Consider the following 27647-nt stretch of genomic DNA (forward strand, 5'->3'; position numbering starts at 1 on the left):
TTCTGCCCCTGAACAAGGCAGTTAACCCACTGTTCATAGGCCGTGATTGAAAATAAGAATTTGTTCTTAACTGACTTGCCTAGTAAAATAAAAATGTTAAAACACTTTTTATTTGTCCAAATATAGCCTATACCATTGCCAACCCCTGTGTAATAATTGATTCAGTTTAAAATGGCAGGGTGCCTGGAATGAGCACTCATTGATGAAGTTAACAGAACTGGTTTTCTGCTCTGAGGAGTGCTCATCTTTGCTCATGGAGCCACAAATGTGTCAACTAGGATCTAAGACTGCCACCTGCTGCTCAGCCTCTGTCTATAACACATCAGGAGCCCAGAGGACCCTCACTGCGTTTACAAAGGCAGCCCAATTCTGATCTTATTTTCACTAATTGATCTTTTGACCAATCAGATCAGCTCAGAAAAATATCTGATGTGAAAAGGTCTGATGTGATTGGTCAAAAGACCAATCAGTGGAAAACATATCAGTGTTGGGCAGCCTCTTTTCTCCCAATGCTTTGTTCTGGCTCATTTTGTCCAAAAAACTAAGATTCCTGCTGTAGCCTACATTTCAGATATTACTTTAAATATTTGGGGATTGCCTATCCTGTGAATACAATTATGAATTATTGTTTTGTCTTCCACTTGGGATCTATGGTGAAAATGCATAAAGATGGAGAAATTCGGATATGATGCCATCATTTCAGCATTATCTACAGAGTTTTTAAACTACAGCGCGCGACATGGTTCAATGCACCAATAAATCAGCAAAATCTACTTTTTAGTTTTTTCTAATTGCTGCTGCCTTGGAACTAGAATTGGGATCAGGTATACTGTGCTAATGCCCATACAAAAAAAGAGTAACCATGGGTGTGACAAAACATGTATTTTTTACTGCTCCGATTAAGTTGGTAACCAGTTTATAATAGCAATAAGGCACCTCAGAGGTTTGTGGTATATGGCCAATAGGGCTGTTTCCAGCAGCACTCTGTGTTGTGCCGTGCTTAAGAACAGCCCTTAGCCATGGTATGTATATTGGCCATACATCACACCCCCTCAGGTCTTATTGCTTAAATAGCCTATGTTGGTCAGTAGGCCTAATTTAATTTACATCATGAAGTAGACTATTGGGCACTTTGCTATACACGTTTAACATTTAAACCTTTAGCCTATTATTACATTAATGTACTTCAATTGATATAAAAAATAGCACCTTCACTCATAATATGTCTACCATGAAACCAGTGGCCTATGAAGTGCTGCAGCTAGCGCAAAGTTGGAAGAGCCCACCTGCCATCCCATTTCCAGAATATCATGAACGTCAGGACGCGCAGTGCGTGGGGATTCCTAGGATTACCCAGCGTACCCCGCGGGTAAAGATGGCGATAGATGAAGAGGGTAGGAGATCAACTTTGGCCGGGAACAACCATAGCTGAATTTCGGTTTTTATAGAGAATAAACCGTTAGTTATCGGTTGTGTAATTGCTTAATGGTTAGGCACTTATATCATTGTCATTCGTGAGTCTACGCAACGTGATCGAATAATTACAGCGCATGAGCTTCCTTCCTTGCAACCAAACTGCAGACAGCGTCCGTCCTAAGAAGAGCGGATAAAGTTTATTACGGATCTGACTCAGCCCTCTGACACTGATTTAAATTTTTTTTTATTTGGGGTAACTATAACAGCAGACATTAAACAGGTAAGGTTTATCTCTCTATATTTATAATAACCTAAACAAGCAAACGTTTGTAGATGTGTTATTTGTGAACAGAATTCGATACAATACCTTTTGAAGTGGGCCACAGAACCGAATTCGATGGGAATGTACTTTCGTTATCGCCTGACCGGTCAATCATGACAACAAATTGATTATTTTTATTTTTTGTTAGCTAAATTGTTAACATCGATATCGGAGATATTTTGCATTTGTTTTAACTGGCTAAGTTATTTGCATCGACTGTAAATCATTGAGTCGGACATTGCCGCAGGCTATGTCGTGTGAGTAAGTATCGACAGAGGTGCCCGTTTGTATTTAAAGCCTACTCAATGTTTTTATGATTTGATCTGACCGATAAATCCACCGTTGGCTGATATTGATGGCACTGAGCTAGAGGTAGATTCATTACGTCTTGCATCAGAAAACGTTTACGGTGTAAGAAACCAAACGTAGGCAAACAGTAAACGGGACGAAATGGGGAGGGATCTACTTGAATTTGTCCAATAGAAACTTTCGTTTGCTTAGTAATGTAAACGATTGACGAAACGTTTTGCAACCGAATCTGCATAATGAGTATGCCAGTATGCTGTCAATGCATCACTATCTCGATTGCTTAAGTAATATGGCCTCAGATTTGCTAACTCTGATTCGTCCATATCGTTTGATCTAAGCACCTGTCACTTTTCACTTTCAAGAAAACCTCATGAAATGCGAGGTCGGGAGGCAATTCCTTCTTTAAACGTTGAAATCAAAACTTGATTTGGGTAGTTGACTAGATGCCCATTTAAAAAAATAAATTCCTGTTTCTTAGTCCTGTGATGTGACGCCTTTTGAATTTATATATGGAAATAATTTGTACGATTAAAGTATAAAAAGCAATGAAAACATGTTGTGGTGAAATGGTAGGCTTACTGTTAACAATAAGGCCCAAAATGGACCAACAGTCTGAGATTTCCAACGGAGTGAGAGCTTTTTTCCCCTTACACGGAACCCAAACCGGCTGTGCGCGTGCTCCATCGTCCATACATTTTTTTGTCCACCTACACCAAACGCAATCACGACACGCAGGTTAAAATATCAAAACAAACTCTGAACCAATGACATTAATTTGGGGACAGGTCGAAAAGCATTAAACATTTATGGCAATTTAGCTAGTTAGCTTGCACTTGCTAGCTAATTTGTCCTATTTAGCTAGCTGCTGTTGCTAGCTAATTTGACCTGGGATATAAACATTGAGTTGTTATTTTACCTGAAATGCACAAGGTCCTCTACTCCGACAATTAATCCACTGCATAAAACGGTCAACTGAATCGTTTCTAGTCATCTCTCGTCCTCCCAGGCTTTTTCATCTTTGAAATGACATGGTGATTGGCATCTAAACTTTCATAGTATTACTACACTGATCAGCAACACAGTTCTTCTTTCAATCACCCACGTGGGTATAACCAATGAGGAGATGGCACCTGCTTCTATGAACCAATGAGGAGATGGGAGAGGCAGGACTTGCTGCGCGATCTGTGTGAGAAATGGAAAGGACTTCTGTTTTTAGCCCTTGGCAACGCAGATGTGCACTGAGGCGCGTGAGCAGTGTGGGTGCAATAATGGAATAACACAGATTTCTAAATTTATTTTGCAACACTCACGTGACGTGAGCGGTGTGGTCAGCCTGTTAGTGTTACATGAAGATGGTGTCACTCCAGGGGACTTAGCCCTTAATAAACTTTTATAATGACCTATTTAAAGTTATTGTTCATCAAATAACACTTATTTGCATTAGACCTATTTGTATTCTGTTGCAATTTTTATCATTTTAAGTGGTTCTGAGTGAAATTTTATGTGTTCATTCTCCCACGCCTGGATTCTCACTCTCAGCAGGTGAACATTGTTTCAGCGTCCTCTGGGTCCGTCTCTGCCATCTGGGGAGGGTCTAGTTATTTTACCTGGCTGTAGTGATGGTGCAGACAGATATTGGGGTCTGGCTGTAGTACATCCATTCCTGGTTCTCACTCTCTGTATTAGGACACACTGAGAGGATGGTCTATCAGTCTCACTCCTGACCAATTGGCATACGTGATCCATCCTGGGAGGGCCCTCATCAACCATGCCTCTTTTAGAGACTGTTCCCTCATGCTCTACCTGGTTGATCCTGCCATATTCCTTTCACAAAAAAAGATGAATCGCTGCAAATCTAAGTACACATGGTCGGTACAGGGAATCTGTGAATGGCTCATTAAATCAGTTATGGTTCCATTGATCGCTCCAATGTTACTTGTAACTGTGGCAGTTCTAGTGCTAAGACATGCCAACAAGTGCTGACCTTCGGGGACATGCGCAATTATCAGACCCAAAACCCATACGGGTTGCTATCGGGTTCCCCACCCGCTTTTGGTAATCCTTCGCAGCACTGGCGTCTCATTCGAATGTCTGCCCTATCAACTTTTGATGGTAGTTTCTGTGCCTACCATGGTGACCAGGGCTAACGGGGAATCAAGGTTCGATTCCGGAGAGGCTGCCTGAGAAATGGCTACCACATCCAAGGAAGGCTGTAGGCATGCAAATGATCCACTCCCGACTCTGGGATGTAGTGACGAAAAATTACAATACAGGACTCTTGAGTCCCTGTAATTAGAATGTGTACATTACAAATCGTATTACTGATGTTTAGAACTGATGTTTAAAAAGCATTTTACAGTGGTCAGTAACTTCTGAAATTGTCAGTGGTGGAGACAGTATCCAACAGCCCTTGATCATGACTCTCATTTCCATTACATTACACAAGAGTCATTGGACAAAGGCATCTTCTGTACAGTGAAGTTTTGTTATGAGCCTCGATGCTCAGTCTGAACATTAACACTCGTACGGTTTTGGAAGCATAAGGACCTTTCATCACTGAGAAATAATAATAATGTAATTTTTTTTTTTAATTGATACACACCTTGTTAGGATTAGTGTTCCCCCATGGCCATATCTCCATGTTACAGCGCCTGTTTACAGAAGACAAGATGCGACCACCTGTGCTAATTAGCTATCTAGCATGCTCCGAACACCTGTCCGAGTCTGTAATACCAACATGTTTTAAGCAGACCACCATAGTGCCTGTGCCCAAGATCACAAAGGTAACCTGTCTAAATGACTACCGACCTGTAGCACTCACGTCTGGAGCCATGAAGTGCTTTGAAAGGCTGGTCATGGCTCACATCAACACCATTTTCCCAGAAACCCGAGACCCACTCCAATTTGTATACTGCCCTAACAGATCCACAGATGATGCAATCTCTATTGCACTCCACACTGCCTTTTCCCTCCTGTACAAAAGGAACACCTATGTGAGAGTGCTATTCATTGACTACAGCTCAGCGTTCAATACCATAGTGCCCTCAAAGCTCATCAATAAGCTAAGGACCCTGGGACTAAACACCTCCCTCTGCAACTGGATCCTGGACATCCTGACGGGCTGCCCCCAGGTGGTAAGGGTAGGTAACAACACATCCGCCACGCTGATCCTCAACACAGGGGCCCTTCAGGGGTGCGTGCTCTGTCCCCTCCTGTACTCCCTGTTCACTCATGACTGCACGACTCCAACACCATCATTCAATTTGCCGATGACACAACGGTGGTAGGCCTGATCAACGACGAGAGCCTATAGGGAGGAGGTCAGAGACCTGGCCGTGTGGTGCCAGGACAACAACCTCTCCCTCAACGTGATCAAGACAAAGGAGATGATTGTGGACTACAGGAAAAAGAGGACCGAGCACGCCCCCATTCTCATTGACGGGGCTGCAGTGGAGCAGGTTGAGAGCTTCAAGTTCCTTGGTGTCCACATCACTAACAAACTAATATGGTCCAAGCACACCAAGACAGTCGTGAAGAGGGCACAACAAAACCTGTCCCCCTCAGGAGACTGAAAAGATTTGGCATGGGTCCTCAGATCCTCAAAATGTTCTACAGTTGCACCATCGAGAGCATCCTGACTGGTTGCGTCACTACCTGGTATGGCAACTGCTCGGCCTCCAACCGCAAGGCACTACAGAGGGTAGTGCGAACGGCCCAGTACATCACTGGGGCCAAGCTTCCTGTCATCCAGGACCTCTATACTAGGTGGTGTCAGAGGAAGGCCCTAAAAATTGTCAGACTCCAGCCACCCTAGTCATAGACTGTTCTCTCTGCTACTGCATGGCAAGCAGTACCGGAGCGCCAAGTCTTGGTCCAAGAGGCTTCTAAACAGCTTCTACCCCCAAGCCATAAGACTCCTGAACACCTAATCAAATGTCAGGCTATTTGCATTGCCCCTCCCCCACTGCTGCTACTCTCTCTGTTGTCATCTATGAATAGCCACTTCAGTAACTCTACCTACATGTACATACTACCTCAACTAACCCAGTGACCCCGCACATTGACTCTGTACCGGTACCCCCCTGTATATAGTCTCGCTATTGTTGTTTTCCTGCTGCTCTTTAATTACCTGTTACTTTTGTCTCTTATTCTTGTCCGTATTTGTTTTTAAACTGTATTGTTGGTCGGGGGCTCGTAAGTTAGCATTTCACTGTGAGGTCTACAGTGTATTCGGCGCACGTGACTAATAAAAGGGAATGGTAGCAGAAGTATCGTTTCATCGGCTGGAGACACCCATGGCTGTATGGATCTGTGCAAAACCGCTGCAGTAAGTGTCTATTTTATATTTGAAGGATTCTATCTCGCCGATGAAAGATGAGGGCCGTATATTTCGAAAGCTGTATCGCTAGCGCTGATTCTTGTTTCTGAACGTTAAATCACAGCGTTGGGGTTGTAGTTCCCGCGAGGTAGTCGCGGGCAAAGCCAATGGCTGAAAACTGTAGGGAGAAGGCAGAATGCCACCTGGAGTTTCAAAGCCATATCCAAAGTAGCCTGGTAATTAATTAGGCTTCACTCTAGTCCCAGCTTTTCACTTTCTCTGTGTTCTTATGTCAACATGAAATGAACTATTTAAGTGCTTTTTGTGTTTTTCCTTCAAATATTCGGGTGGTACATTTATTCCATCATGCTTGTCTCTGTAGGGAGAGCAGTAGTCTATCTCTAGCAGTCTAGTGGTGCTTTTCCATTGAGACTTACCCACACACCAGTGGGCTGGCAGTTTTTTTTATGAGAAGACAATGTATTTGTTGGCCAATCATTCATCAGAAAGATAGTGTAGTGAAACTTCCACACAGTCAAATGTGTTCCCTGCTTCTGGTTTGTAGCCACACTGTCTTTTGTCCTCCTTGTGTTTCTTGACTTGTGGTACAAATGTGGCTTTTGTAGAGAACGTTGCTTGAATTATGATCTAACCAGAATGCCATTGTCTGTATTGCGAAACATCTCGGTCATAATGAGAGTTACATTTCCCTGGAATTGACGCTTGGGAAAAGGCAAACCCAGCCTCCGCACTACACTGATAATAGTTTACTGATGCTGTTTTAACATGGACGGGATGCACACTAGATGTTTTCACGGATCCACCTGTACCCGAGACCCGATCCGGATCCAGATTTCTATAATATCACGAGTCTGGGTTGGATCTGATATGATTGTCTCAGATATGTGTACTTTTTAACTAACTTGTCCAGAAAGGGCCTGTACAGACCCGAACGCGACTGCTGCTGTAGATAAAGAGAGAGAGAGAGAAAATGCATAATTTATGCTGCTGCTTTTGCTTTTCACGAGAGTGGAGCGTGTAGCTTGTTGTTGGCCAATTGTGAGTCATCAAAGCGGCAATAGGCTACAGTCAGAGCCTTGCCCTGTGTGTGGCCAAAAATAGATACTTAGTCAATGTAAAATTGAATTAAAATGACGGAACTAAAAGAACCAACAGGGTGCTACTTAAAATTATGAATAGAGTTATTTGTAGGATTAGAAAGTGCTTGCACTGCAGCCTCGGTCTAGCTAGCTAATATTAGATAGCTTAACTAGCAGTCAAGACTGGTACTACAATCATATTTGATGATAAATAACCTAGCTATGGCAGCTATTAATCTACAGTTGCGCGAGTCTTGGTTGGTTGCTGTCTCTTGCTGCCTCCTCCCTGTGTCACTCGCTCAAAGTACGGCCCCTCCCCGCCTGCTAGAGCGCCACTTCTCTCCCTCCTCTCGGGCTTTATCAGTTCTGGTTAATAATGTAGCTTAAATTACTTTTCTGCTTCTTCCTTCACTGGATCTGACCAGGTCTATATGTCCTCGGGTCTGTTCAGAACAGGTGTCTACGTTTAAAAAAATAAATAAATAAATGTATGTGTATCGGGTCTGGGTGGGAAAGCCCCAGATCAAATTTTTGGGACCCGTGAAGACCTATAATGCACACTCCACGTGGTGTGCTGACGGATGTAGCTGAGAGTGTGGGATTTCAGCTGGATAACTAGGCTAAGGCAATATGCATTTTATTAAAGGGATAGTTCACACAAATTACAAAATAATTCACTGGTTTACTTACCCTGTCCCTGGCACTGTTTCCAAATGAAAATGCGTTTGTGGCACAAATCCCATTCATCATGGTACTGATATTAGCATTTTTTGTGCATCTTGTCCAAATCATCCGAAAGTATCTCAAATTGATTCTGAATGTCATTGATAGATGATTTGAACATGATGCACGAAAAATGCAAATATCGGTACCATGACTTGAATGGGATTTGTGCCACAAATGCTCAAACGTAAGCATTTGGAGATGGTGCTAGGGAAACTAAACTAAAGTCATTTTGTAATGTGGGTAAAATATCCCCTTAAGTGTTTAACTTTCATGAGAGAGAGAGAGAGAGAGAGAGAGAGGAGAGAGAGAGAGAGAGAGAGAGAGAGAGAGAGAGAGAGAGAGAGAGAGAGAGAGAGAGAGAGAGAGAGAGAGAGAGAGAGAGAGAGAGAGAGAGAGAGAGAGAGAGAGAGAGAGAGAGAGAGAGAGAGAGAGAGAGAGAGAGAGAGAGAGAGAGAGAGAGAGAGGAGAGAGAGAGAGAGAGAGAGAGAGAGAGAGAGAGAGAGAGAGAGAGAGAGAGAGAGAGAGAGAGAGAGAGAGAGAGAGAGAGAGAGAGAGAGAGAGAGAGAGAGAGAGAGAGAGAGAGAGAGAGAGAGAGAGAGAGAGAGAGAGAGAGGAGAGAGAGAGAGAGAGAGAGAGAGAGAGAGAGAGAGAGAGAGAGAGAGAGAGAGAGAGAGAGAGAGAGAGAGAGAGAGAGAAACCCACCACACAACTTGTGTGGACAGCACTCTTCTGTTGTCCTATGTTTCTGCTCCAGGGAAGAGAGGAGGAGGGGCACCTCTACTACACCACTGGTTCAGCAGCCTAAAGAGCTACGCCTATCAGCACCACTCGTTGTCTCCCCTGAGAGGGAGCCTCTGCCACCAGTCCCAGAAAGTTCTCCTCACTCTGGGGCCCATGTGGTAGGCACACACCCATGAGGTTTGTGGGTGTAGTGTTGGAATGATGAGCTTGGCGTGGTAGTTTAGAGGGATAAATCCAGCTTCGAGAGAAAGGAGTTTTTTAACAAAAAATCAGGATGAGTGTGGTTTGGTAATATAGAGCTCTCTTTGGGTTTTGTCAATTAGGAAAGAGATGTTAGGATTTGTGGCAAGATTACTCTTTCGAGTATTGGCTGCTGATGGATCTTAGAGTGAGCTTGACTAGAGATGATGTTTGAGCTTGTAAAATAAAATGGTTCACCAATATGTGGAAATTAAGTCTTTGTTGCACTTGTGTGTTAATAAGGAGAGCTAAGCCGGGAGCCTGTGCTCTTCACCATGATGCCACCTCTCCTTTTTTTTTTATTATTGAAGAAAATTTGTTGCAAAAAAAAAAAAAAGTCTGTGCGGGCTGGTTTTGCAATAAACCTGACACTCACCGTCATGGGTTGGACCTGGTAATAAAACTTGACTGATTTGTAGCTGAGATATTAATCATCCTCCGGACACAGCGGAAGCGGCATGTCTGGGGCAGTGGATTTGAGCTGAATCCGAGCCAGCCCGGCTACTGCGTGACTGTTCATTATCCCTGCTGTTGAGTATTCAGAAAGCTGCTGCTAGCGCTTGGAAGTGACGTGAACACAGGACAGTCCCTACCATTTACCAGGGAGCTCAGCAGACAATTGTTGATCTGTTATATGTGTATGTGGCGGGGGAAGAACCAGGGGGCTGGTGAAAGGGAGGCTGCTCTCTGAAACCCGTAGCCGTGTGGTGCGAGCTGTCCTTCAGTGCCCCCATTTTGGTGGAATGCACTTCAGAAAGCAGCACCATGCGATTCTTATGCAAATGTACCCTTCAGCCACATCCTCCCATTGCCATCCTGTCAGGACTCTTTCTGTTTGTTTAGTTGGCCGAATCCAATTATCTGTGACCCGCCACATACTTTCCGGTTGGTCTCAGACAGAGGTGGATATAAACATCCTGCACTATAGTGTTTGTTTGCCGGCAGTTCAAGACAAATCGTCTCTCTAAATGATTGAAACTGCAACCAAACTGCACCAAAGCTTATTTTATACACTTGAAAAGCAACAGCGACTGCTTTTAGAAGTCTGTATGCTAGATGTTTGGCCATCTCTGACTTAACCAGCAATTTTGTTTTCTCCATGCTCTTTATTATTTTGTCGGTTAGCTCCCTCCCTACCTCATTCACATCTTAAATGCTTCTCAGGGATTATTGGAAGTTAATGAAGTTACTTGTTTCCTCATTATAACCTGTTCAGATGTCTAAGTGAAAGGTCATTGCTTCAGAGAAGAGGCGGTGGACTGTTACGTGCACACTCCATCTCTCTTAGAAAGTAATCTAACCTAATTAGTATCATTGAACATAAATACACTCAGTGTTAATGAAATGTTTTGAAAAGGGGATGAATGACACTGAGTGACAGTGAATTGATTAGGGTACATTTGAGGTATTATTGAAACCAATCATCATGACATGTCAGGTGCATGCTTGGTAGGTCACACCAAACAATTCAGTTGAATATTGGCTACCACTGAGCTTTTAATAAGCGTATGCCTATTAGAGGTTGACCGATTAATCAGAATGGCCGGTTAATTAGGGCCGATTTTAACGCTTTCATAACAATCGATAATCGGTATTTTTGGCCACCGATTTTTATTTTTATTTTCAAAAAGAAATGTAAAAATATTTTTTCATTAAACTTTTTTTTTTTTTTTTTTACACCTTTATTTAACTAGGCAAGTCAGATTAAGAACACATTCTTATTTTCAATGACGGCCTAGGAACGGGGGTTAACTGCCTTGTTCAGGGGTTAACTGCCTTGTTCAGGGGGGATTCGTTTTTGCAACCTTCCTTTTACTAGTCCAACGCTGTAACCACCTGCCTTACATTACACTCCACGAGGAGCCTGCATGGCAGGCTGACTACCTGTTACGCAAGGGCAGCGAGAAGCCAAGGTAAGTTGCTAGCTAGCATTAAACTTACCTTGTAAAAAACTATCAATCTTAACATAATCACTAGTTAACTACACATGGTTAATATTACTAGTTTATCTAACGTGTCCTGCGTTGCATATAATCGATGCGGTGCCTGTTAATTTTTCATTGAATCACAGCCTACTTTGACAAACGGGTGTTGATTTAACAAGTGCGTTTGCGAAAAAATCACTGTCGATGTACCTAACCATAAACATTAATGCCTTTCTTAAATATCAATACACAAGTATATATTTTTAAACCTGTATATTTAGTTAATATTGCCTGCTAACATGAAATTGTGTCACATCTCTAGCGTTCATTGCACGCAGAGTCAGGGTATGTGCAACAGTTTGGGCCGCCTGGCTCGTTGCGAACTAATTTGCCAGAATTTTACGTAATTATGACATAACATTGAAGGTTGTGAAATGTAACAGGAATATTTAGACTTAGGGATGCCACCCGTTAGATAAAATACGGAACGGTTCACTGAAAGGAAAAACGTTTTGTTTTCGAGATGATAGTTTCCGGATTCGACTATATTGACCTAAGGCTCGTATTTCTGTGTGTTATTATATTATAATTATGTCTATGATTTGATAGAGCAGTCTGACTGAGCGGTGGTAGGCAGCAGCAGGCTCGTAAGCATTCAAACAGCACTTTGTGCGTTTTGTCAGCAGTTCTTCGCTGTGCTTCAAGCTGTTTATGACTTCAAGCCGGGTGGGTATAATTTGTGGAATGTTCCAACAGGAATCTATTCCAAAAACTTCGTAAATAACAAGGTTGCCAAAAAACAACGCATACAAAGTTGTATAGCGGCAGAATAAGATACCGGGTAGGGAGTGGTCTATTTCATTGCGTTTTTCACTCATCACGTTTATTCCGAACAATGTCTGTCCTCACTCTGGTTGCCTGTGGACAAACATTAAGAATAAGCTACGTGGTGAGTTGATGCCTATTCGGCAGCTAGTTAGCTAGGTTTGTATGCGTTGCTACTTTGTATGCGTTGTTGGTTGGCAACCTTTTACTTTACGTTTTTTGGAACAGATTCCTGTTGGAACGTTCCAGAAATTATACCCACCCCTTCAAACCTGTCAACTCCCAAGATTAGGCTGGTGTAACTGATGTGAAATGGCTAGTTAGTTAGCGGGTGCACGCTAATAGTGTTTCAAACGTCACTCGCTCTGAGACTTGGAGTAGTTGTTCCCCTTGCTCTACATGGGTAACGCTGCTTCGAGGGTGGCTGTTGTCGATGTGTTCCTGGTTCGAGCCCAGGTAGGAGCGAGGAGAGGGACAGAAGCTATACTGTTACACTGGCAATACTAAAGTGCCTATAAGAACATCCAATAGTCAAAGGTATATGAAATACAAATCGTATAGAGAGAGAGTCCTATAATAACTACAACCTAAAACTTCTTACCTGGGAATATTGAAGACTCATGTTAAAAGGAACCACCAGCTTTCATATGTTCCCATGGTCTGAGCAAGGAACTTAAACGTTAGCTTTCTTACATGGCACATATTGCACTTTTACTTTCTTCTCCAACACTTTGTTTTGCATTATTTAAACCAAATTGAACATATTTCATTATTTATTTGAGGCTAAATTGATTTTATTGATGTATTATATTAAGTTAAAATAAGTGTTCATTCAGTATTGTTGTAATTGTCATTATTACAAAAAATAAAAAACATCGGCCGATTTTTAATCTGTATCGGCTTTCCCCGGTCCTCCAATAATCGGTATCGGCGGTGAAAAATCATAATCGGTCGACCTCTAATGCATATATATATATATATATATATATATATATATATATATATATATATATATATATATATATATATATATATATTTATTTGAAGGGTTTTATAACTCCGTTAACTCAAAGTAAAACAATTGAGGCCATAGTCTTTTGTCAATTTCTCCTCACTAGTGTTGAATAACTGATCTAGGCTATACACCCATCCCTCAAGATGACATTAAACCGTTTGAAAAGTAACCTTGGGAGAAGTTGCACAGTCCCTTTTGTGTCCTCCAACACACACACTTTCTCTCTTAATCTGATGGATCCCGGTATATCCAGTTTGTTTTCAAATTGAATGATTTATCTAGGTGTTTTGCACATTTGGTGAGTATTTAAAATGAATTGTCGCCCATGACAGCCTGCTGCGGTATTTCTACAATGGCATACAACCACAGCCATTCAAAACGCCTCTCCTCTCCCCTCCCTCCATACCCACTCCATCAAACCTTCCTTCCCTCACTTATTCCTGTTGCTTACCTTCCCTTGTTAGACCTGGCTGGCTGTGTCTAAGTCAGTCAGAGGCTGGGAAACCGTACTCAGCACAAAGTCTTGAACATTTTTTATATTTTAGTCATTTAGCAGACACTCTTATCCAGAGCGACTTACAGTAGTGAATGCATACATTGCATACTTTTTTTTTCTTCCGTACTGGCCCCCCGTGGGAATCGAACCCACAACCCTGGCGTTGCAAACACCATGCTCTACCAACTGAGCCACACGGGACGTAGGCCTTAGCTAGCTAGGCTAAAGACGTCGTGTGCATCCTATCCGAAGAGTTCGGAACAGTTAGTGCATATATTTTGTTCATATTGGTCTTCGCCAAGGGTTTTTCGGCTGTTCGTGCACACACATTTTTTCTTTTCTTGAGGCAAACCCCTTCGACAGTGATTTGGTCAACAGTAGGGAGTGTTTGTCGTTCAACGGGAGGGGACTCGTTTTCATGCGAATTACGTCAATTAATTACAGATTTCTTGTCTTAGTTAGAATGGATCTAAGGGAATACTGGCTACAGCGTCTCAAGAGGGGCAAAACGGTACTATTGCCCCTTTTTTCTCTGCTAGGAGCAAACCAAACCAAGTGTGTAGACGCCTTAACAGCCTACCTCTCTGTGCCTGCCTCCCACTGCTACCAGCTCTGCTGGCTGGGGCTTAACTCCCTGCATCCTGGGATTCTCCAGGTGTGACTGCCTGTGTGGCCAGCTGCTACTGGAGTAGTAGCGGCAACACCAGGATGAGGAGCGTAGCCTCATTACAGAGCTTCTGACTGGCCTGGCTCATTAGGCTATAGGCCTCTCTGGCCTGCACTACAGGCCTCTCATTCTGGCTGCCACTAGAGCTGCTTCTTTGCCAACTTCCTCCACCCCTTACCGTAGGCTGTGGTGGAAGGGAAAGTTGCTGTCTTTATTCAGGAAGAAGAAATACTGTCTAACTCCTTTAATTTTAATGGCATTCTTGTTTTTGACGGAAACTTTTTGCATTTGGGATTCTCTCGTGTAATTTGGTCTGATGCTTATTTTCTAGTGGATCTGGCGTTGTCCTTTTTAGCTGAGGATCATCTGCAGTCACACTCGTCATGACGGTCCTCCGAGCTCATGCCAGGACATTCTTGACTCCTTTCCCAGGCGCTCTCACTCTCGCCCTGTCTCTTCCTCTTTTCACTCGTTTTCAACACCACCTCCCACGCTGTCGCTCTTGCGTCAGCGCCAGTGGCTGTCCTTGCCTGTGATTTCCCAGCAAACCTTTGGACAGACTGTTCCAGATATGGTGAACAGGGCCCTACTATTGTGCCGTGCTTTTGGCATCACGGGCTGGTAGTGTTCTGACATCCAGGCAAACAAGTGGTCACAGTATTTCTTCTTAAAACATTCCCTTTTTCAAGCTCTCCTCTGAAGGTTGAGTCTATTTCTGCCATTTATTCATTCATACACTGTATACAGTCTGTACACATCCCTTTGTGGCAAGTGTCCTGCGAATGAGTTAGATACTGATGAAAAATGTAATCCTGGTCTGAGCCTGGCTCTATTACTACCTATAAGCGACTCATAAAATAAATGATGAAGCAAAACCCATATAACCAGTCGTGCTTTGGCTGAACGATCTAAAAAAGAAAAAACCGTTGCTTGCTTTGGAAAGAAGTTTTACTGAACAATGGCCAAAGCACGCAGCATATCTGCATTTCTAATGTCACTGTTTTGCCTCCTCTGTTGTTTGAAGATTTCAGGAGCGCTCCCAAGGTTGCGCCAGGCTCGAGTGATTTCAGTGATTTGCGCTGATTGCACATTATCGGCACCCCTGCATGCCCAGTGACTCACTAGGGCTGAAACAGTCACATCAGCATTGTACTGACCTCTGGATCCATTGCATTAAAGCGGAGGTCAGTCCTTCTAAAAGAAACATCAAGTGATTACTGTTTTCTCTCACTAGTGTATAGCAATGGTACACTGACGTGTACACGTACACACACACACACACACTATCTCTCTCTTCAGGGAATGTCCCTGTTTCCATAGTGAATATACTTCCCCTCCTGTTTCATTCAGTCGCCTACAGCAGTTGTTGGCCTTACAGAGAGAGAATGAGAATTGACACTCCCTAGGGACAGTGCAGTCTTTTCCCGAGTCCATCTCTTCCTCTACTACAGCCCTGAATCCTGCCAGGCACTGTGTTCTCCGGTAGTACTATTCAGACAAGCAGGACATACATCCTCACAGTTGCTACCACTAATATGGCTGTCTCATTTATAGCTCAATATTTTATGAATATGATTGGCCAGGTCCACCTTTTTGTTTTCCCTGCTCCACACGTGGTTTTAACGATTTCCAGCTCCCTAGAGTGTGTGGGAGCACTTTGTGTGTGTGCAAACTGGTCTTTTATTATGTATAGAGGGAGAGCTGGCCAACATGAACTTTTAATGAAAGACTCCGCATGTTTGTTTTTTTGTTGAGCCTGCCTCGTAATGAAATAGAATACCGCAATTAGAGGATGTTATTTTTATCAGCCTTTTTAGGCCAGTTGGCAGCTATTACCCTTTATGATTTAACCAGAATGTTATACTGTTCAGTGTTTACTCCCTTGCTTTTTGTCGCCTAGCTACGCACGCGTGTGTGACTTGTTTTGTTGAAACGGTGCCTTGTGACAGGCAAAGCATGGGGTTTGACTCCGGGTTAGAAAAATAAAAAGGAAAATCAACTGCAAAGCAATAAAAGCAACAGCCTTAGTGCTTTGCTCTGGATTAGAAGTGTCCATGTCCAATTTTCTTGGTGGCCTCCAAGTGATTTTCAGACCCCTACTTCCTATATGAAGTGGCGGTAAAGCCATTATGCCTCCTGGGGGTTTGCCTATGATATTGGACTACTAATAAAAGGAGCTCGGTCTTGTACTGCACAGGTGGCTTTGTATGGGGAGTCTGGACTGGCATGTCTCAACAGAGCCGCAGTCCGATGGCACCATGGGATAGTTTCAGCTAGAGGGAGAGCGTCAGAGAGAATTTATTTATTTTACCGTTATTTTACCAGGTAAGTTGACTGAGAACACATTCTCATTTACAGCAACGACCTGGGGAATAGTTTCAGGGGAGAGGAGGGGGGGGGATGAATGAGCCAATTGTAAGAGAAACTGCCAGTAGCTGTCTTTTTGTCTGCTCTTCCAGTCTTTTGTCCCTTGCAGTGGCTGTGAATTAGTCCCATCTCCTGACTGATTCCAGGACAGAGGGTGGAAGTGTCTCTTGGATTGTGGAATAATGTTGGAAGTTTATTTGGAAGAGCAGAGCCTCTATGCCGTTTTGAGTCCATCCACTAACTTTCTTGGTTCGTCTCCTCCTAAGCTGCACCAGAGGCACAGATGAATCCCAGAAATCCCAGGTCTTGTCAAAACGTATGAAAACCCATTTTGAATCAGCGTTGAATGGTACAGGGTGTTTTTATTTTGATTCAGAGGTGGAATAAAAGGATCGACGGGGGGAAAAACATTTGCATGCACATTCCATTGCCTGATGATAATATTAATAACCTTATGAAAGAGCTGTTTATAGGCCTACATACCTAAAATATCCAAACAAACGTGGGTTTGCACCAGCAGGGGTTTGGCAGGCACAGCAAGCTGTCTGACAATGTTATATTTTAGTGTGTATTTTGTACTCTACAGCGTGTCAAAGTAAACAATGCCTATTCTGGTCTCCGCCCCCAGTATTCATGCCCCTACAATCTTTTTCCCTCAATCTGTTCTATTCCATTTTTCCACATCCCCAAAAGGCAGTCTACGCCTAAGTCATTTTGTCAGATTATTCCCCCATTTTACATGAACATTTTAGTCATCTAGCAGACACTCTTATCCAGAGCGACTTACAGGAACAATTAGGTTTAAGTGCCTTGCTCAAGGGCACATGGGCAGGTTTTTCCACCTAGTCGGTGCTGGGATTCGAACTAAAAAAAAAAATAAGATGTATATTAACAAATTGCCTAAGCATTATTAAAAGGTCAATAGACTGCATTGGGACAAATTGAATAAATTCAGGACTTGTAAAATTATATTTGGGTTAAATATAAGCCTTCATCCATAAGACCCACTAATAATTGTATTATTTTATCAAAATAGTTTAACCTGCTTTTTTGTTGTTGCAATAATCACTGGCTTTGAAGTCTATGAAAAATGTAATTTTTGTTACAAATGTAACCAGAACCATGCACATCCACTGATAATGACTAACTTCTGATAGCAGGCATTATAGAACATTAACACACAACTAAACAATCTCTCAAGCACATGGGGCTCCCGAGTGGCGCAGCGGTCTAAGGCACCGCATCTCAGTGCAAGAGGTGTCACTACAGTACCTGGTTCGAATCCGGGCAGTATCACAACCGGCCGTTATTGGGAGTCCCATAGGGCGGCGCACAATTGGCTCAGCGTTGTCCGGTTTTGGCCGGGGTAGGCCGTAAATAAGAATTTGTTCTTAACTGATTTGCCTAGTTAAATAAAGGTTACACATAGTGAGTAGCTAATCTCTATATACTGAACAAAAATATAAACGCAACATGCAATTTCAAAGATTTTATTCAGTTACGGTTCATATAAGGAAATCAGAAATATTGAAATCAATTCATTAGACTCTAATCTATGGATTTCACTTGACTGGGAATACAGATATGCATCTGTTGGTCACACACACCTTAAAAAAAAGATGGGGGCATGGATCAGAAACCCAGTCAGTAGACCTCCATTTGCCTCATGCTGTGCGACACATCTCCTTCTCATAGAGTTGATCTGGCTGTGGAATGTTGTCCCACTCCTCTTCAATGGCTGTGCGAAGTTGCTGGATATTGGCGGGAACTGGAACACACTGTCGTACACGTGATGGCGGCGGATAAATGGCACGACAATGGGGCTCAGGACCTCGTATCTCTGTGCATTGAAATTGTCATCAATAAAATACAATTGTGTTCGTTGTCCGTAGCTAATGCCTGCCCATACCACTGCCACCATGGGGTACTCTGGGTCACAACGTTAACATCAGCAAACTGCCATACACGTGGTCTGCGGTTGTGAGGCTGGTTGGACGTACTGCCAAATTCTATGAAATGACGTTGGAGGCGGCTTATGGTAGAGAAATTAACATTCAGCATGCCAATTGCATGATCCCTCAACTTGAGACATCTGTGGAATTGTGTAGTGTGGCAAAACTGAGTGGCCTTTTATTGCCCCCAGCACAAGGTGCACCTGTGTAATGATCATGCTTTTAAATCAGCTTCTTGATATGCCACACCTGTCAGGTGGATGGATTATCTTGGCAAAGAAGAAATGCTCACTAACAGGGATGTAAACAAATGTGTTCACAAAATCTCAGAGAAATAACCTTTTTGGGCATATGGAACATTTCTGGAGTCTTTTATTTCAGCTCATGAAACATGGGACCAACACTTTACATGTTGCGTTATGATGTTTTTGCTCAGTGTATTTAAAGTCTAGCCAATTTGGATCTATTTGCTTGCTGACAAGTTAGTACGGTTGAACTGTTATGAATACACCCTCCTGTCCATCTCCAACTGTTTGAACAACAACAGCCTGTTCACTTTGTTTAGATGTTGAAATCAAGTGGCCTACCTGGATAAGATGCTTATTTCTCCGAATGAGAACGAGTTGCCAATTCTTTATATAGATGCGTATTTTTATGATCATTGCACATTTATAAAACACCGACTAGACAGCTAGCATGTAAGTATGGCTAAAATACTGATTTTCCACAAATTTTCATTGATACCCCCGTCTTAGTAAGGTCTGCTCCGCTCTAAGTTTTGGGTGTTGAGACTGTAACGATACCCTTTTTATAAGGTTAAGTCCTCCTCTATTACGGTCAAATAATGTTTTGGTGTCCATATGACCGATGTTGGCCCAAACTGCAAATAGTGAGTTGGAACGGCATGTCAGAGAGGAAGAAGATTTTTCGTTGACGTGAGGGGCTTGGTGTCTTTGCGAGTTGGAAGGTGCACACGAGACCAAAACGACAAACACTCATTAAAACCGATACAGGCATTTGGAACATTGCGCTAAAACAAGATTTCGATATATCGCCCAGCCCTAATTCGAACCAGCGAGCTTTCGGTTACTGGCCCAGCGCTCTTAACCGCTAGGCTACCTGCTCCCATTCCCCATCATGTTCTCACTTGTCCCATTTGGTATGCATCGGGGGTTTTTTTTGGCCCTGGTTGGTAGGCCTATTTGAATATGACAGGGGTGTGGTCTGCCGTTGATTTCTTCCTCTAAGGAAATGAGGTGATTCATCTGGCTCTCTCATGCACTGAGCCATAGCCTAAACGTTAGACTGGCTTATGTTTCTCCTCCTTTTGATTCTATCCTTTTTTTTAAAGCTTTTCAACCAGTCTTTCAGCTCGTCGGTTTCTCTTATCGTGTCTCACTTTCTCTCATTCTTCTTTGTTCTCTAACTTGATCTTCTTTTTTTTTGCCGCTTTTCATCTGAATCCAAATGTCTCGTTTCCAAAGTACGAGTGTCTCTTTTAGACTCCATCACAAGCTGTTGTAACATCTGTTGAATGTCTTGAGGAAAAATACCCTCCTTGCTCAGAGCAGACACTGACATTTCTCCTGTTCCCACTAATGATTCAAGGAGAAGATGAGACTGTGGGAGAGAAATGGCGACAGAACTCAACATACTGTTGGCCTAGCCTAATTGGGCTGAAGGCAGTGTGTGGGTGTGCTGTTTTTAGTGTATGGTGTGTAGGTGAAACGGTACTGGGTGTGTGCGTGTGTGCCTCCACGCTATTTACAGATAATTGGCATGAGCCGGTGCAGGTAGGCAGTGTGTGTTCATGTGCGTACGTGTTTGCTCATTCAGTGTTGGGTAATGAGAGAGAAACACGAGGTCACACCTGGATGAGAGCCACAATCGGTCCTCCGAGGCCTCTGGGTAACATTGCTCAGCTAAGCAGGTGGATCGGCTTCCCTCCACTGCCTTTCTGAGAGGTAATACAGCTGCCTCGTCTTCTCCCCCACTGCATTCCAGCAGCAGGGTTCCTCTGGGCTGGTTGCTGCTGCTGTAATATCCCTATAAATGTGTACTCTTCCATGCCATAATGAGGTTTTTTGTTGTTTTTTTCCCCCCCTCTTCACAGACCACTACATTCACCAGGCTCTGATAGCCTTTGTTTATTGTTTTAAAGAGATCCTCCAGCCAATTTGGAACTTTTATTGTTGAAAAGCGATATCAAAAGTATCAATACAGTAAAGCACACACACACACACACACACTAAAGGGTAAAGACGTTTTTGTTGTTGACACAACTGCAAACTACAAGGAGTAGGGCATTCAAGGAGTTGGTCTGATGGGAATCTGTGATGTCATTGGGCTCCCCGCTTGCTTGATGAGCAAAAGAGGAAAGGCCCACCCCCTTACTTGTGCTATGTCATGACTTACCTGGACCACTTATTGAGATATGCCTTTTTGTTAAGTAAATCAGGTGTTAAAAGATATGAAAAGGATACCTAAGCGTTTAGTTCCAATTCATATGATACTGCGCTTTGTTTAGCATGTACTGGATAGTGGTAATGTTGATACTGTGTTTACTCCAACCTATTCTGCTCAGGGATTGTATCCGCAGCGTGGAAATGAATGCACATTGCTGATTCCTTTTGATAAAAAAAGAAGCTGAATTACAATACACTATCTGCTGTAAGTGATTGTGAACAGTATTTTCATTAGGCCTAGGTCAGTGGTGAAATAATAGAGTGTGTGTGTGTGTGTGTGTGTGTGTGTGTGTGTGTGTGTGTGTGTGTGTGCGCGTGTCTGTGTAAATGTGTGCAAGTAAAAGACCAATGGCAGATTCTCCCTGACATTTCTAATATTTTTGTGTCTGGTGACAGGCGGACTAAGTTAGGGAAATGTACGCCACTCTGGGTGCCCGTCAAGCTCTGAAGGGTTATTTGGCTGGCATAGTGAAGGAGATGGAGTGACAGCCATGGTATTAGGCTATACTCACTTTTTTTTATCATGTATATTTATTTTTAAATTCTCCATCCCTTTACATCATGGTGTCACTGTGTTAGTACTCACAGGTAATGACAAGGACGGAGGTTTTTATTCGTTACTGACTGACATTTGTGCTTCGTGTTATTTATTTCGATGACGGGGCACTTCGTTCGGGGCGGGTGATGGATGGCACACCAGGCTGGCGTCTCCAGACGTTTCTTTTTTTCCCTTCCTGCAGCCTTATCCTCTCTCAACCTAGGTCACGTGGTTAGCACTCTACTGACACAGGACATAGACTGGCAGCCTTTCAGTAAACTAAGAGAATTTCATTCAAAGGTCGAAGATGGAGAATGACTCAATCGGAATAGTAGACCGTAACCAACTGGTGTGCCAAAATGTTTGTGTATGTGTTTTATCAGCCTTTTTCTGTTTGCCTGTGTTGCCCACGACCAATTAGAATGTTCTGTCTTTGCCCAAAGGAGACAGGGGTGCAGAGGAGAGATGAACAGAGGGTGTTACTGATTTTAATTAGGACTGCTCTCTTCTTTTATTAGCTGTCACAAACTTGAGAGCTGAATTACCATTCATGCGCTTAAGCGCTGCTTGTGGAAATTGCCCTCTGTGACCGAGTGTCACTTGTTTGTGAGGCTGCAGTCGGATTGGGCGGTATCCATATTTTCATACCGTCATACCGTTTCTGTACCATACCCGGGGTATTACCAGAAGTGCACACAAGGGGCGCTATTTTGTCATCCAAGCTGTGCCTTTTATAACCCCTTTTTTAGACTGTCCGTTTGTGGAGCACTGGAGATTGAGCACTATATCGGGATGGAAATGGCACTCTGGTAAACCCTGGATCTGGTTGGGGAGGAGAAAAAAGTACATTTAGTCAGTGGTGACGTCCGCCTTCGGGTTCCGTCTCAGACTCTCCATTGACCTTTAATGGAAGGATTGTGAATAATTTAGCTGTCTCTGATTCAGAAGTTATGTGATAAATGTTAATCCCAAGGTGAAGTGCTGCTGATCATTTGTGTGAGAGCTTACTGGGCTCTACAGGTGTGTTCCACGTTCTCATTAAAAATAATGAGGAATGGAAGCAGCGGCGGCGGCAGCCGACCAAAGTCGAGGGAGCCGCAGGATTCATAGGCAGCCAGACCTACGCCGGACATATCAATAAAGCCAGCATTTGTTTAACAGCGGTATTCTTTCAGAACATGATCGTTTTGAAGAGATTTGGATTTCAGACGTTTTCAAAATGACAGATTTTTTTTCTATCTTTCAGAAAGAATGAAACATACTAAGCGTTAGGTTGTCCAAGAGGGGATGAATCACATGGCCTTTGTGGCCAACCTGCACTGAGCCAGTTAGATAACCATACCTTGAACCCCTGCTGGAATCCGTGGAATGGTACAATCAGATTCACGCTTTGTGGCTACAGCAATTATGGAGTGTCTAACTATGTATGAATCTTTATCCATGATTAAAGGATGGCACAGTACATGATTAAAAGTATGTGGACACCTGCTCGTCGAGCATCTCATACATTTTTTTATTTTTTTAAACCATGGGCATTAATATGGTGTCGGTCCCCCGTTTGCTACTATAACAGCATCCAATCTTCAGGGACTTGCTTCCATTCAGCCACGAACATTAGTGTGGTCGTACACTGATTTTGGGCGACTAAGCCTGACTCTGTCTGCGTTCCAATTCATCCCAAAGGTGTTCGATAGGGTTGAGGTCAGGGTTCTGTGCAGGCCAATCAGTTCTTCCACACTGATCTCGACAAACCATTTCTGTATGTATCTCGCTTTGTGCACGGGGGCATTGTCATGCTGAAACAGGAAAGGGCCTTCCCGAAGCTTTTGCCACAAAGCACAGAATTGTCTAGAATGTAATTGTATGCTGTAGCGTTAAGATTTCCCTTCACTGGAACTAAGGGGTCTAGCCCCAACCATTAAAAACAGCCCCAGACCATTATTCCTTTTTACGCACTCAGTCCCGTTCTGTGAGCTTGTGTGGCCTACCACTTCGCGGCTGAGCCGTTGTTGGTCCTAGACATTTCCACTTCACAATAACAGCACTGTCATGCTTAGAGTTGACCGGGGTAGTTCTAACAGGGCAGAAATTTGACGAACTGACTTGTTGGAAAGGTGGCGTCCTATAATTGCGCCACGTTGAAGGTCACTGAGCTCTTAAGATTGCATGACTGTGCGTGATTTTACACACCGGTCAACAACTGGTGTAGCTGAAATAGCCGAGTCCACAAATTTTTAAGGGGTGCCCAACTTTTGTGTGTGTACACACACACGCATGCATGCATTCGGAAAATATTGATTCCTTCCCTTTTTCCACATTTTGTTAAGTTACAGCCTTATTCTAATATTGATTTTAAATATGAATTAAGAATCAAAACTGCTTTTTAGACATGTTTGCACAGACAGAACTTATTTACATAAGTATTCAGACCCTTTGCTATGAGACTCGAAATTGAGCTCAGGTGCATCCTGTTTCCATTGATCATCCCTGAGATGTTTCTACAACTTGATTGGAGTCCACCTGTGGTAAATTCAATTGATTGGACCCGATTTGGAGAGGCGCACACACCTGTCTATATAAGGTCCCACAGTTGACAGTGCATGTCAGAGCAAAACCAAACCATGAGGTCGAATGAATTGTCTGTAGAGCTCCGAGGCAGGATTGTGTCGAGGCACAGATCCTGGGGAAGGGTACCAAAAGATTTCTGCAGCATTGAAGGTCCCCAAGAACACACCAAGACCTTTCCTAGAGCTGGCTGCCCGGCCGAACTGAGCAATCGGGGGAGAAGGGCCTTGGTCAGGGAGGTGACCAAGAACCTGATGGTCACTCTGACAGAGCTCCAGAGTTCCTCTGTGGAGATGGGAGAACCTTCCAGAAGGGAAGCAATCTCTGCAGCACTCCAACAATCAGGCCTTTATGGTTCCTTAGTAAAAGGCACATGACAGCCCGCTTGGAGTTTGCCAATAGGTATCTAAAGGACTCAGACCATGGTAAACAAGATTCTCTGATCTGATGAAACCAAGATTGAATTCTTTGGCCTGAATGCAAAGTGTCACGTCTGAAGTAAACCTGGCAGCATAATGTTAACCAACTATAGTTTTGGCAAGTCGGTTAGGACATCTACTTTGTGCATGACACAAGTAATTTTTCCAACAATTGTTTAGACAGATTATTTCACTTATAATTCACTATCACAATTCCAGTGGGTCATAAGTTTACATACACTAAGTTGACTGTGCCTTTATACATCTTGGAAAATTCCAGAAAATGATGTCATGGCTTTAAAAGCTTCTGATAGGATAATTGACATCATTTGAGTCAATTGGTGTACCTGTGGATGTATTTCAAGGCCTACCTTCAAACTCAGTGCCTCTTTGCTTGACATCATGGGAAAATCAAAAGAAATCATCCAAGCCCTCAAAAAAAAAATTGTAGACCTCCACAAGTCTGGTTCATCCTTGGGAGCAATTTCCAAACGTCTGAAGGTACCACGTTCATCTGTACAAACAATAGAATGCAAGTATAAACACCATGGGACCACGCAGGCGTCATACCGCTCAGGAAGGAGATGCGTTCTGTCTCCTAGAGATGAGTGTACTTTGGTGCAAAAAGGGCAAATCAATTCCTGAACAACAGCAAAGGACCTTGTGAAGATGCTGGAGGAAACGGGTACAAAAGTATCTATATCCACAGTAAAACGAGTCCTATATCGACATAACCTGAAAGGCTGCTCAGCAAAGAAGAAGCCACTGCTCAAAATCCGCAATAAAAAAGACACTACGGTTTGCAACTGCACATGGGGACAAAGATCATACTTTTTGGATAAATGTCCTCTGGTCTGATGACTCAAAAATAGAACTGTTCAGCCATAATGACCATCATTATGTTTGGAGGAAAAAGGGGGAGGGTTGCAAGCCGAAGAACACCATCCCAACCTTGAAGCACAGGAGTGGCAGCATCATGTTGTGGGGGTGCTTTTCTGCAGGAGGGACTGGTGCACTTCACAAAATAGATGGCATAATGAACAAAATAGATGGCATGATGAGGGAGGAAAATGATGTGGATATATTGAAGCAACATCTCAAGACATCAGTCAGGAAGTTAAAGCTTGGTCACAAATAGGTCTTCCAAATGGACAATGACCCCAACCATACTTACAAAGCTGTGGCAAAATGGCTTAAGGACAACAAAGTCAAGGTATTGGAGTGGCCATCACAAAGCCCTGACCTCAATCCTACAGAAAATGTGTGGGCAGAACTGAAAAAGACTGTGCGAGCAAGGAGGCCTACAAACCTGACTCAGTTACACTAGCTCTGTCAGGAGGAATGGGCCAAAATTCACCCAACTTATTGTGGGAAGCTTGTGGAAGGCTACCCAAAACGTTTGACCCAAGTTAAATAATTTAAAGGCAATGCTACCAAATACTAATTGAGTGTATGTAAACTTCTGACACACTGGGAATGTGATGAAAGAAATAAAAGCTGATATTATTCTCTCTATTATTCTGACATTTCACATTCTTATTAAAGTGGTGAACCTAACTGACCTAAGACATAATTTTTACAAGGATTAAATGTCAGGAATTGTGAAAAGCTGAGTTTAAATGTATTTGTCTAAGGTGTATGTAAATTTCCGACTTCAACTGTATGTAAATGTGATATTTCAGTAAAAAGATATCAGTTTTTGTTATATTAGCAAACGTTTCTAAAAATATGTTTTTTCTTTGTCATTATGGGGTATTGTGTGTAGATTGAAGGGAGGGGACAATTTATTCGATTTTAGAATAAGGCTGTAATGTAACAAAATGTGGAAAAAGTAAAGGTCTGAATACTTTCCTAATTCACTAGTATATTTTCACTGGATGAAAGAGCAAGTGTCTGAGCTTCACAGACAAAGCATTGAGTTGATGGACTTGTTCAACTGTCCATTTGGTGTGGTAGCGTTTAAGATTCTGCTGGTCTTTAACCGTAACGGAGTAGAAATGCTAAGATTTTCACAAATTAATGTGATCAGATGGCTCAATCTGTAGTGAGTGGGCTCTTGAGCGGAATATTCAAATGTGAAGCGTTTATTTGAGCAAACTCAATCCAATTTTGGACAATGGCCTAATTTAAAATCTAGCTAGAAATATACTGTACATTGACAGATCTGTTATTCTGTATAAGACATGTTTTCTTTGTACACCCTTCCTGCATTAGTGTTGAATCTTTTTAGGATGAATGATTGTTCCAGCTGCTAAGGCACTTAGTGCCTAAGCCATTGACTTGACTATGAACCTTGTTTTTTTTTCAGAACAGTTTAAACACTTCTACTTGTATGCTACATTATACAAAGTTCCCTGGTCATGAAGGTTTCATAATTGCAAATGTTGCTAAGCTTAATTCTAAGGCGTAGTTAGTAGTCTTAACGTGAGAAAGTTAACGGGGCAATCTTCAGCTGCTACATCCCATTTGTTGACTTCTAAATGAATACAGTACGCTTTAGGGCAGGGGTTGCGTTATTGCAGGATTCTGCTTTTTGTTTTACTCAGAAGGAAAGATAAAACGCAGAAAAAATTGTCTTGCTGTGCTTTGTAAACATTTCTTATTGTAAATTCTGGCCGGTTTAAGTCCGGCTTCGCTCCTAATCATGTATATAAACGGAGTAATAAGTAATTGCACTTCTCTACTCGGATTAAATATATTTGCGCTCCTCATTGGATCACAGGTGTAGTTTTTCTCCGATTAGTAGCGAAGATTAACTTCAAGCAAAACATTAGGAAATGAAGCTGGCTACTTTCTATGATGAACATTAGAAATATGATGGGCATGCATCCTTTTTGCCAAACAACACCACCTTGCTTTTTCGTTGTAAGCTAATTTACTCGTGTGGCTGCTAGCCAAATGGTGTTGCATTTCTGTCTGTTGTCATCTGATTTAAAACGAGTTTCTGCCGAATGTGTTGCACTAATGTATTTTGTGTGATTTAAAATCTTTTAGTTGCACGCCTCATCACTCTATTGAAGCAAGAAACAGGTGAAATGGTTTAAAACACAGATGTTTTGATGGTCTGTGTTTTGATTTCTGAAAGTTAGGGATGTTAACTGCCGAAAATATATTTGTCCAGTCATGCTTATCAGTCTATAGGTTAATTTTCATAATTTAGTGGTATTAAACTGGTGCGTATGTACAGCTCCTTCAGAAAGTAATCACACCACATTTTTTTTAATTGGAATAAATTCAGAGT

At 42.6% G+C, this 27647-nt stretch overlaps 1 protein-coding gene across 2 annotated transcripts in view; it reads left to right on the top strand.

Moving 5' to 3' along the window:
• The first annotated feature begins 1315 nt into the window (after positions 1-1315).
• tjap1 (tight junction associated protein 1 (peripheral)) overlaps positions 1316-27647 on the top strand; it is an 83977-nt gene continuing 57645 nt past the window's right edge. Inside the window, exon 1 of one of the 2 annotated variants that reach the window (XM_029753039.1) lies at positions 1316-1696. The gene's annotated coding sequence lies outside the window, so the exon portion shown is untranslated. The remainder of the gene's footprint in view (positions 1697-27647) is intronic. The other variant, XM_029753036.1, reaches the window with a different exon arrangement.

This window comes from Salmo trutta, chromosome 5 (assembly GCF_901001165.1).
Source record: "Salmo trutta chromosome 5, fSalTru1.1, whole genome shotgun sequence".
NCBI lineage: Eukaryota > Metazoa > Chordata > Actinopteri > Salmoniformes > Salmonidae > Salmo > Salmo trutta.